Source organism: Pleurodeles waltl, chromosome 3_1 (assembly GCF_031143425.1).
Source record: "Pleurodeles waltl isolate 20211129_DDA chromosome 3_1, aPleWal1.hap1.20221129, whole genome shotgun sequence".
NCBI lineage: Eukaryota > Metazoa > Chordata > Amphibia > Caudata > Salamandridae > Pleurodeles > Pleurodeles waltl.
Genome location: NC_090440.1, coordinates 1,397,260,045 through 1,397,272,515, shown reverse-complemented (window position 1 = coordinate 1,397,272,515; position 12,471 = coordinate 1,397,260,045).

The window sequence follows — 12,471 nt, the reverse complement described above, 5'->3', positions numbered from 1 at the left end:
TTTGGAAAGCAGAGAGAGCATAACCACTGAGATTCTGGTTAGCAGAGCCTCAGTGAGACAGTTAGGCATCACAAAGGGAACACATACAGGGCAAATACTTATGAGCACTGGGGCCCTGCATGGCAGGGTCCCAGTGACACATAGACTAAAACAACATATATACAGTGAAATATGGGGGTAACATGCCAGGCAAGATGGTACTTTCCTACAACAGGCTGCTGCATTTCCTCCTATCTCCATCCAAACTCACTTACTCCGTCCCATTTGGTCTGTCTTGGCCTTACGCAGCCATATTCCCAATCGCTCGCCGCTCAAACAAACCTCAGATGCTTTCACTCCTACCTCCTTTCCCACTCCCAAAAGCTCTGAGACACGGAAGGCTCAAAAAAATATCCACACCATGCACAGGCAAAACAACGTCAGCTCATGCGCATCGTAACAACACACCGGCAAGACATACATCAATTCCAACAACAACTCAAACATGATGGGTTCCCTCGCCATCATCCCTACACACACCCTAGTCCTACCCCAAACTTTTAACATTTTCCCTAGCAGGTCATCCCTTGCTGGGTCCCAACCAAAAAACAAGTTTCCGTAAAAAAAAACACCTGCCAACTTGCCCCCAATCGTTGCAGGCGACAAACCTTTACTGATCAAAAACAAGACAACGCATCGTACGAGCTTGCAGCACTGACTAACTTTGCTCCCAAAAATTCCTTGCAACCTTCCCAAAATTCTGAAACTCCTACCATGCCAGCCGGTAATTTGTTTGGGTGGATTTCGCTAGCGACATCTCTACCAGTTCTATGATCCTCACGCCCCCCATTACCAAATGTCGGTCGGGACCACCATCTCGTGTCGTTCTGCCGCTGGTGCCAAACTGCGAAAACTGTGCCACTGTACAAGACAGGGAATCTGCAATAGCATTATTGAATCCCAGAATGTGCACAGCTTTGTATACAACATTCAGTGATAAACATTTAAGCATGAAATGTCTCAAGAGATGCAAAACTCGCACATCCCTCACCCTTTGTTCACTAAATCCACCACTGTCATGTTGTCCACATGGAACTCCACTGTTCTGTTCGCCAGTTCATCCCCCCACACCAACAAGGCCACTAACAGGGGAAAAGAACTCCAAAAAAGCAATGCTCCTGCCTTGTTGCAACCAGCGTGCCGGCCACTGTTCTGCACACCAACGTCCATCCCAAAAAAGACCAAAGCCTGTAGCTCCCGCAGCATCCAAGAAAATTTGCACCTGCCAAACCGTGTCCTCTTCCCGAAACATCATGGAGACCCCGTTGAACTGTGTCAAGAAAGTTTCCCAAACCCTGACATCCTCCCGTAGACCCATCGACACTTGGATCCTGTGATGAGGAAGGGAAGCCCCCGACATGGCAAAGCCAAGCCGCCTGCAAAAAGTCCTGTCCCCTTTCACGACCCTACTTTAGAAATTCAGGTAGCCCAACAACTGCTACGCCCTATGTAGCTCAATCTTATGCGAGGATCGTACTTGCCGCAAAAATTCCAACATCTCCACCACCTTTCCCTGTGGCAAACGAGCCACCAGGTTGACCGTGTCCAGTTCAATACCCAAAAACGTCAAATTAAACTTTCTTCTCAGGGGCCACTGGAACACCCATCTCTGTAGCCAATCCCTCAAAACATGCCAAAGCCCTTCCACAATCTCCTGAGTCCGATCTCCAGACGAACAAGAAATTGTCCAGATAATAAGTCACCTACCGGTGCTCACACACTTTAACAAAAACCCACTGCACGAAAGTACTAAACTCTGTCCACAAAAATCGCCCCATCTAACTGCATGCCAAGCAAACTGAAGTCCTCCGGGTGAATGGGCAAAAGCCTGACAGCCTCCTTAATGTTGCATTTTGCTAACTGTGACCCTTTCCCAGAACCTCGCACTAGGCGAATTGCATCGTCAACGGACACGTAGACCACCCGCGTATCTTCAGGAACAATAAAATCATTCACCGACGCTCCTTCTGGCCATGACAAATGATGAATGAGACAAAACTCCTCCGCCACTTTCTTTGGGACCACACCCAGAGGGGAGATCATCAGCTCATCCATAGGCCAATCAAAAAAGGGGCCCGCGATCCTACCTTCCGCGACTTCTTTCTTCAATTTGTCTGCTACCACCAAAGGCATGTCGTTGGCAGACCGCAAATTATCTGCCTCGGACCTTGATAACCTATCCAAAACCCCTCCATAAAACCCCATTCCAGCTTGTTCGCTATGTCCCTGTCAGGGTACATGCGCAGCCAGGGGCGCAATACCTCTAGCTTAATTGGTGTTGGCACCCTTTGGATTAGGAGTACCTTGCGTTCCGATACCCTGAGTCGCTCTCCACTGCCCCGCTGGGCTATTGAGGGAAAAACATTGAGTGACCAGGTGCTTCCCCCTGCATTTGGAGCACTCATGCTTGAATTTGCATGGGTCTCTGGAACAAAAGCCTTTATTAAAGTTCCAGCATGCCCCTGAGGTGGGTCACTGTGGCTGCTGTCCGGGACTGAAAGGGCTTATAAAGTACTGATTGCCCATTTGCAGTATGAGTAGAGCCGCTGACTGTGAAGATGCCATCCACTGCATCCAAAGCTCAGAGTCCACGTCCCCGCAAGCTTTATCTGGGTTCACACTAACGCTTGCCTAAAACTCCTCGTCATAATTGAGCCAGGCAAAACCCCCAAAATGCATCTGGGCCTTTCTAATGATGTCCATATATTTAAAGAGCGCTATGGCCCTGTCAGGAAATTTCTCACAATATATGCTGGCATATATCAAAAAGGCCGAAGCCCAATTATCCATAGTAACCGATACCAGGGTCGCCTAGCTAACTCCCATTCCTCTTCCTTGGACCCTTCGCTTAAATGTCCCTGTGCAATAGCTTAAAAACATCAACATATTCATGTTTCCAATCAGAGCCTTCGTCTTGTCGTCCAAATGCAAACCCCACGGCATTGCCAATCCCATATAGGGAAGCCTTTTCTTATGCCCCTCCACTTTATCACGTCTTTTTCCTGCGGCGTTGTGCCCACACTTTTTCCCACACCAGGCGCTTCTGACACGCCCGTCTTACCTTCTCCCACTTGTGTTGCACTTGACACCGATGTCTCGTGAATGGATTGATCACCCACCCCAATGGACTTGTGCATTTTTGACACAGTCGTAGCCTGCCCACTACCCCATAGCGACCACCATTCTCCTTTACCTTGAACTCTGGGCACCACCCTATGTGGAGCCGTCGGGACTTGACGCTCTCTGTCTTCTTTCTGCGCCATACCTTGTGACGTGCCAACTGCCGTTGACACCTGTAAAACAGAAGTAGAAGAGGGGGCTGCGCCGCTCCTGCGCCCCTTATCCCCCCATCACCTTGCTCACCTCGCCTTCGCAAATCTCTTCCTCCCACTCATCTGACTCCTCATCATAGTCCAATTCCACAACCACCTCGTCGCCCATAGCACACTCGTCCTCCAAATCTCTCTCATCCATTACCTCACTCCATTCGTCCTGGTCCCGTCCCACGTGGCGCCTACCACTTCCCGCAATGTAGAGAAGGCCGCCAAAGGCCCTTCTAGTGCTTCTGACCAACGTCCTGGGACCGTGGTGCTCCCCATTGGTGTTGCTTTCCTACTTCCAGCCTTCTTCTCTGCCTTGTACTCTCTGCGCCTCTCATGGCTGTGTGCGCCACTGGTGCCTGCTCCGTGTGGTGGGGACCCCTCAGCCGCATTAGCCTCTTGCCTACACCCTCTCTCTTTGGGGACCCACACCCAGCTACCTGACTCCTCCCCAGGGGATGCACTGTGAGCCATCCTCATACTCCCCACCTTCCTCTTCGGCTGCCTCCCCCTCTCCAGAGCTGCCTCCCTGTCCCTGCACAGCTTTGCCTACCTCTCCTTCGCCTCCGCCACTGCCTTCCTTTGCTCAAGGATCCTGGCCTCAATATCCACAGAGGATGAGTCCTGGGGCACTTCTGGGCTCAGAAGTCTCTTTTGAACCACCAAAATACGTGGCCCCTTCTGGCCCCCAGGTAGCCCTGCCTGGCCTTCTTCCTCCTGTCCGGCCCCCACACTGGCACCTGGCAACTCCTGCGTGGGAATAGTGGCCTGCCTCATCCCAAGAGAAGAACAAGGGGCCCACCCAAACCCTCATTGGCTGAATCACTGGGCCCTGCCCCATCTATAGTGTCTAGGGGGCTGTCCACCCCACCAGGGCCAGCCCCAAGATTGACTGCCAAAACTGGGGCCATGTCTCTGACCAATGGGCGCAGGCCCAGGCACTCTGCACCACCAGCAGCGCGTATGAGCCCAGCCATCCCTCCCACCCCACCACTAAGCTGGCATGAGGCCCGGCAGGCCGGTAGTAATTTTGGGTCCCGGGGGGGGGGGGGGGGACGTGCCGTGCCTCGTCCTTTCCCCCCTGCAGAGCGCCGCTTCTTGGGCCTCTCGGGTGATGTGCAGGCCGCGATCGTGGCCGCCACGCCCCCAGATGCCGCGTGCGTAGGGTGCGACATTCCTACCCATGCCTGGTCTAGGACAAAAGGCTTGAGTAAATCCACGCGGTTGGCTTTGGCTATAAGGCGAATCTCTGCCCTGGCCGCGGCTGCACCGTGGCCTTGTGCTATGTTAAAACAATTCACCTCCTACCTACACTCCCAAGGGGAACGACAAGACTTCCTTCACACAAGCGGGTTGGCGCGGAAGAGGCTGGTCCCCTTTTCCCTCCCCCTACTTAAACCTCCCCTTGCTCCCTCCCCCACGTACCCCATAGCCAATCACTGTCCTTCCCTGCATCATTTCCCCTACCCCGAAGGCTCCCGTGGAGAGACTAGACCCAGTCTGCTCTCCGCGGGACCCTCCAATGTATAGCTCTGCCAAAGTCGGCTCAGTACTCTGCATTTCTAGAAGAAAGCAAAAAAAATAAGCATTTGCAATCTAACAGGTCTCACATTTGCTTGAGTTAGTGCTATTAGCATTTTAAATGCGTAGCTGGACTTTTCATGCCACATAAATTGGTCAACCCTGCTGCATAATTTGGTCCTCTCTGCCACATACTTCCAATGGCCCTGCATATGACTAAAGCATATCCATTTACCCTCTTCCTCTATCTGCAGCAAAAAATTATAATTATTATATTTTTTTATAATATTATTTTGAGGTCTCCCCCAACTTAGTGTGAGGACACATCGGTGACCTAGACAGAACGAACACGTTGTGTAGTGTGTTATGGGCAAAAAGGTTTTATAAAAGGAATGCCCCACAATGCATTATGGGCCGAGTTTTCCGAGTGCAGGGAATATTGTAGAATCTTGACTGTAATGATCAAAACAGCCGTTAGAGGAACCATAATAAAAATAGCGCTTGTAAGAAACATGGGCATGTAACCATATAGTGAGCTCCTAGAAGGAATAACAACAGGAAAATATAGAACAACAGAATATTATGCAGTGTAACCATATATGTAGCCCCTCTTCACCTGATACCCTCTGACCTTTTCTTCTGTTCCACGCAGCGCCTCGAGACCCTAACGGGTGAATAGCCACGCTCTACAAATACACTGATTGATAGAGAGTGCAGTGCCTTACGCATTTTCAGGCCTAGCAGAGCTACTGCAATCTTATTACAAACAAGGCCCTTAAAACACAAATACTCCCTGCTTTAAAACAAAAGTTCGAGCCACGAGAGAGCTTGAAAAGACATTGAATGGTGGGAGAGGTTACTATTTTGCCCCCCCGAACCTAGTGTGGGGACCCAGATAGGACCTAGACAGAAAGAGCGTGTTGTGCTGAACATTTTGATAATGGTCCCATTGTCCTAGGACCACCACGTGATGAGCTATGGGCAAAAATGTTTTGTAAAAGGAATGCCCTGTTTCTGAGTGCAGCGAATATTGTAGTATTTTGACTGTAATGCTCAAAACAGGCCCTAGAGCAGTGGTGCCCAACCTTTTGACTTCTGTGGACCCCCACTTTATCATTACTGGAACCCAGGGATCCCCACTCAGTCATTATTGGAATCTGGGGACCCCCCCCCGAGTCATTACTGAAAGCTGGGGACACAGGGGGTCATTACAACATTGGCGGTAAAAGCCACTTACCGCCGTGCAGAAGACCGCCAACACACCGCCGCGGCCGCGGAATTCCACCACAGCTATTATGACCCACATCTCGGAATCCGACAAAATTCAGACACCCACACAAGTCCGCCACACCAAAGGTCAGTGATAAACTGGCGAAAACAAAACCGACACCGCCACGCCAACAGAAATACGCCCACACTATCATGACACACGAATCCACGCGGCGGTCTTTCAACCGCGGTATTTCATTGGCGGTACACACCGCCGCGCTAAAAATACACACACATATACAAAACACAGCCACATTGGACAATTCAAAATACACACATCTGAGACAAATACACACCACTCCCACACACCCATTGCAATGTAAAACACACACCCACATCACCCACAAACCCTTACGACCACGAGAGAAGGCCAGAGAGAGACACCACCATCCACAAACTAGCAGCCACAGGCACACAACACCATCACACACACAACTTCCACGCACAAAACACCACACACCACTACATATCACAACACTTATCACCACACACACCACCCCACAAATCACCTACACCACCCCATGGCACGGCAAAGATACCCCAGGTTTTCGGAGGAGGAGCTCAGGGTCATGGCGGAGGAAATCTTCCGGGTAGAGCCACAGCTATTTGGAGCACAGGTGCAGCACACCTCAATTGCAAGGAAGATGGAGCTATGGCGAAGAATAGTCGACAGGGTCAACGCAGTGGGACAGCACCCAAGAAATCGAGACGACATCAGGAAGAGGTGGAACGACCTACGGGGGAAGGTGCGTTCCGTAGTCTCAAGACACAGGCGGTTCAGCGGACTGGCGGCGGACCCCCACCTCCTCACCCACAATTAACAACATGGGAGGAGCAGGTCTTGGCGATTCTGCCTCCTGAGGGCCTCGCAGGAGTCGGTGGAGGAATGGACTCTGGTAAGTCAAATCTTAACTATTACATCCCCCACCCTAACTGCATGCTATCACATACCCCCACCCCTATCACTCCAACTCCTCACAAATGTCCCAATATCACAAACCACACATCCCAACACCAAGCCCTGCATGCAACAACAACGCATGGACACCCATCACTAAAGCATGCCCACTGCACATACCCATTCACCCCCCTAAACCATCATCACACAAGCCCCCACACCGGAATGCCAGCACTGGGGTACACGGTCACCCACCCATTGCACACCATGACACACACAGGTGCAATAATCATGCTTTTACACCCCTGCAGGACCACTACCCAATGTCACCAGACAGGAGGGTCCAGACATCTCCACTCCATCCACAGAAGAGGCCCACAGTGATGACAGCAGCTCTGTCCACCTGGATCTAGATGACCAGCCCGGACCATCGTGGGCCTCGGGACAGTCGGTTCCCCTCACACAGGCACAGGCCACCACAGACCTTCCCCCCACTGGTAACACCAGCACAGCACCCACCCAGCGGGCCCATACCTCCATCCCCAGGACACATCAATCAACTGTGTGTCCACCACTACAGGGAACCCAGGATAACCCACCACCCCAACAACAACAGGGACCTGAGGGCAGTGGTAATGGGCCCACGGTCCAGGGGACAGAGGCACAGGAACACAGGGGAACTGGGAGGGCTGCTCTCCTCCATCATGGGAGCATACCACCACTCCTAGGAGACGATGGCAACGGTCCTGTCCAAGTTTCAGGAGACCCAGCGCATGCAGGAGGAACAGTATTTGGGGTTCAGGGAGGAACTCAGAACCATCAGCTCCGCCCTGGGCACCATTGTAGGGGTGCTGAAGGAAATACTCAACACCAGGAGGGACAGTGTGGCACTGCAAGGAGCCCCTGACACTAGCATGGACAATGAACTGCCCACCACCTCCGCCGGCGCTAGTGGACAGGAGGCACTGTCACAGGACCACCACACCAGCACCCCACCCCCTGCAGATGGAGAACCACCCCGCAAGCGGTCCCTGAGATCCAGGAACAAGACAGAGCACGATGCCAAGACCCCCGCCAAGAAATGAGACCACCCTGATTGTCAAGCCACTGTCCCACTTTGTCACCCTCTCCATATTGAAACTGCCCCAGCTCTACTTCCTATGCCCATATGGGCAATGCACATGTGAGACTAATAGACTGGACTCTGCCATGGACACTCCTCCGCCATCACCCCTCACCATTTGACTTCCCCCTCCAATACTTTGTATGTAAATAAAAACACCTAAAGCACCAAAAGATCTAGAGTCTCTCTGTGATTTCGAAATAGTGTATTTGCAATTACAGTGACACAATTTTCAGGAAATAGTAATGTCAACATACCTATGTCACACAGCTCTAGTCCATGAGGAATCTAAGCAGATGACACACAGTGGGACCCACACCTGTGAAACTGTAAGGGAAAGTGACAACTCAGTGACCATACACTGGGTGAAATCGACAGACAGGATAGAGGTAGAAGTGTAAAAGTACTTGTAGTAGGCAGGAATGTATTCTCACCTGTGTTTCACTGGAAATATTGCTGGATGACTGAGTCCCTGTTGTCAATGTCTTCTTCCTCTGCTTCCTCCTCGTCACTGTCCACAGGCTCCACAGCTGCCACAACACCGCCATCTGGACCATCCTCCTGCAGAAAAGGCACCTGTCGTCGCAAAGCCAAGTTATGAAGCATACAGCAGGCCACGATGATCTGGCACACCTTCTTCGGTGAGTACAATAGGGATCCACCTGTCATATGGAGGCACCTAAACCTGGCCTTCAGGAGGCCGAAGGTGCGTTCGATCACCCTCCTAGTCCACCCGTGGGCCTCATTGTAGCGTTCCTCTGCCCTGGTCCTGGGATTCCTCACTGGGGTCAGTAGCCATGACAGGTTGGGGTAACCAGAGTCACCTAATAGCCACACAAGGTGCCTCTGGAGTTGACCCATAACATAAGGGATGCTGCTATTCCGCATGATGTAGGCGTCATGCACTGAGCCAGGGAACATGGCATTCACATGGGAGATGTACTGGTCGGCCAAACATACCATCTGTACATTCATGGAATGATAACTCTTCCGGTTCCTGTACACCTGTTCACTCCTGTGGGGGGGGGGGGCAAAGCCACATGGTTCCTATCAATGGCACCTATGATGTTGGGGATATGTCCAAGGGCATGGAAGTCACCTTTCACTGTAGGCAAGTCCTCCACCTGAGGGAAAACGATGTAGCTCCGCATGTGTTTGAGAAGGGCAGACAACACTCTGGACAATACGTTGGAAAACATAGGCTGGGACATCCCTGATGGCGTGGCCACAGTTGTTTGAAAAGACCCACTTGCAAGGAAATGGAGCACTGATAACACCTGCACTTGAGGCGGGATTCCTGTGGGATGGCAGATTGCTGACATCAGGTCTGGCTCCAACTGGGTACACAGTTCCTGGATTGTGGCACGGTCAAACCTGTAGGTGATAATCAAATTTCTTTCCTCCATTGTCGACAGGTCCACCAGCGGTCGGTACACCGGAGGGTTCCGCCATCTTCTCACATGTCCCAGCGGACGGTGCCTATGAAGGACAACAGCGAGCACAGAGTCAAACAAGTCAGAGGTATGTACCCACAGTCTACACAGAACACGATTCATACACAAAACTGGCCTGTATGTGTGTTGAGAGTAGGCCTAGGTATGTGTGATGCAGTTGGTAATTAGGCCATGTGGGCCCCTGAAATGGCTGTGCCCTGACCTCTAAAGCGGGACAATGGGATGTGAGGTAACTGCACTGGCGTTGTACACCGTCGCGGCAGGCGGTCAATGACCGTGGCGCAATGCTGCATTGGTTAACATTGGACCCTATGGGTCCCAGGAGCCAATGACGATATACGCCGGCGGTGATGGTACGCACTGCCGCGGACGTGACCGCCGCGGACGTGACCGCCATTTTCTAGCTGTTGAATCACTCGATACCTGATCTTCGACAGGAGAGGACCTACACTGCAAGTGCTGCTGTGACCTCGGTCTGGAAGAGACAATGGCTCGTGCGCCTTCACATCGGAGGAGTTGGAGAAGCTCGTCAAAGGGGTCCTCCCCCAGTACACGCTACTCTACGGTCCTCCAGACTAACAGGTAAGTACACAGGGAGCATGTTGTATGGGCTATGCCTGTGTGGAGAGGGCTGGTTGTTAGAAGGAAGGGGGCAGAGTTCTGAGTGCATGAAAGACGGTGGGTGCATGTGCCACATGGCAAGGGTAGGGATGGGGACCACTCACTTTGACGGTGCAGTTGGTAATGACTTCTCTTCTTCCCCTGTACATTTCATGTAGGTCAGCGCCCACCAGAAGAAGTATATTTGGCGTGCCATCGCCAAGGACGTCCGGACCCTGGGGGTCCACCGCAGACGGAGCACCCACTGCCGGAAGAAATGGGAGGACATTCGCCGCTGGAGCAAGAAGACGGCGGAAGCTCAGCTGGGGATGGCCTCCCAACGTGGGAGGGGTGCCCGTCGAACCATGACCCCCCTGATGTTCCGGATCCTGGCGGTGGCCTACCCTGAGTTGGATGGGTGCTTGAGGGCATCACAGCAGACACAAGGGGGTGAGTACACTCTCATTCAGCTGACTTTGCGCGCAGTGGAGGGATCTGGGTGGGGGAGGAGGGCTGTGGGTTTCCCTAGGCCAGGGTGAGTTCCGTAGGCTAGGCCCCTTCGTAAGGCATGGCCCTGTGGCCCCCCACCCCACCTCTGTAGAGTGCCAAGTACAGCTATTCATGCACCTGTGTCATCTATGTGTGCAGATGTCGTCCATAGCCTTGTAGGCCATTTCCCAGGAATTGCACTGTAGAGCCCAACAGCGCGACGTAGTGCAGGGGGCTGCTGTGTCTGTCTTGTCCGCCAACGGTAGCGGTAAGCCATGCACTCAACCTGTCTTTCTTCTGTTTCCCCCCCTTTTTTTGAGGTCTCCCTGTTCTTGTGTGTATTAGCATCATCAGGCGGAGGAGCAGTAGCACCAGAGCACGAGGGAGCTGCATCCCACATGGGCATGGAGGCCCACACTACGGACTCTGAATACACCAGTGGGACGGAGGGCGAGGGGAGCACCACGGCGGTGACAGGATCTGCAACCAGCGACACGGACTCGTCCTCCGATGGGCACTCCCTTGTGGTGGCGGCAACATCTGTGCCCCCCACTTCGACAGGTACAGCCGCCACCCCCCCTACCAGCACTGCCCTCCCAGCAGCCCCTCAGCCTTCGCCCCGTGCCCGCTCACCCAGGAGGGTGCGCATCACCTTCGCCCCAGGCACCTCAGCCCCTGCCCCTGTCACCTCTGCTGCCCTCAGTGAGGAGGCCATTGACCTCCTCAGGTCACTCACTGTTGGGCAGTCTACCATTTTGAATGCCATCCAGGGTGTAGAAAGGGAGTTGCAACAAACCAATGCATTCCTGGAGGGCATTCATTCTGGTCAGGCTGCCCTTCATCAAACCTTTCATACTCTGGCCTCAGCACTGATGGCAGCCATTGTCCCTGTGTCTAGCCTCCCCCCTCCAACTTCCTCCACCCAGACCCAATCCCCTGTACCTCTGCCTATCCCAAGCACACCACCAGACCAGCCTGCACACACGTCACCACACAAGGGAAGCTCAGGCAAACATAAGCACCACACATCCCACAGGCACTCATGCAAGCATCACACACATACAGCCACAACAACATCCACTGCCTCCACTGTGTCCCCCTCCTCTTCATCTCCCTCCTCCTCATCTCCCTCATCCCTCCCAGTCTCGTCTACACTCACACCTGCATGCACTACCACTACAGCCACTACTTCCCGCACCAGCACACCCACCACCACACCCCGCTCACGTGCACTCACCACCCCCACTACCATTAACATGTCCCCTGTGTCCTCTCCCAGTGTGTCTGTGACGCCCCCTCCAAAGATACACAAACACAGGCACACACCCACCCAACATACATCCACCTCACAACAGCCTCCAGCGCATGCACCTGCAACCAAAGCCACAAAACGTACACCTCCTACAACCACCACCTCTTCCTCCACTCCCAAACCCCCTCCAGATACCCGTCCCAGTGTCTCCAAACAACTTTTCCTGTCCACCCTTAACCTATTTCCCACCACCCCCCCATCCAACTCATAGGTCCTGTACTAGCGCCTCAGCCACAAAATCTCCGGGACCAGTGGTGCCTGTTGTCACAGGAATGTGGAGTGCACCAGCCACCAGGCCAGCCAGTGTGTCACGGAGCCACAGCACAGCCAGTCCCCCCCCTGTGAAGCACCAGAAGTTGGCCAGTGCCCGGCGGGAGAGGGGGAAGACTCCAGCCAGCCAAGCCACTCACAGGGGTCCCGGGGGGAGTGTGGACTCAGCTGTGACT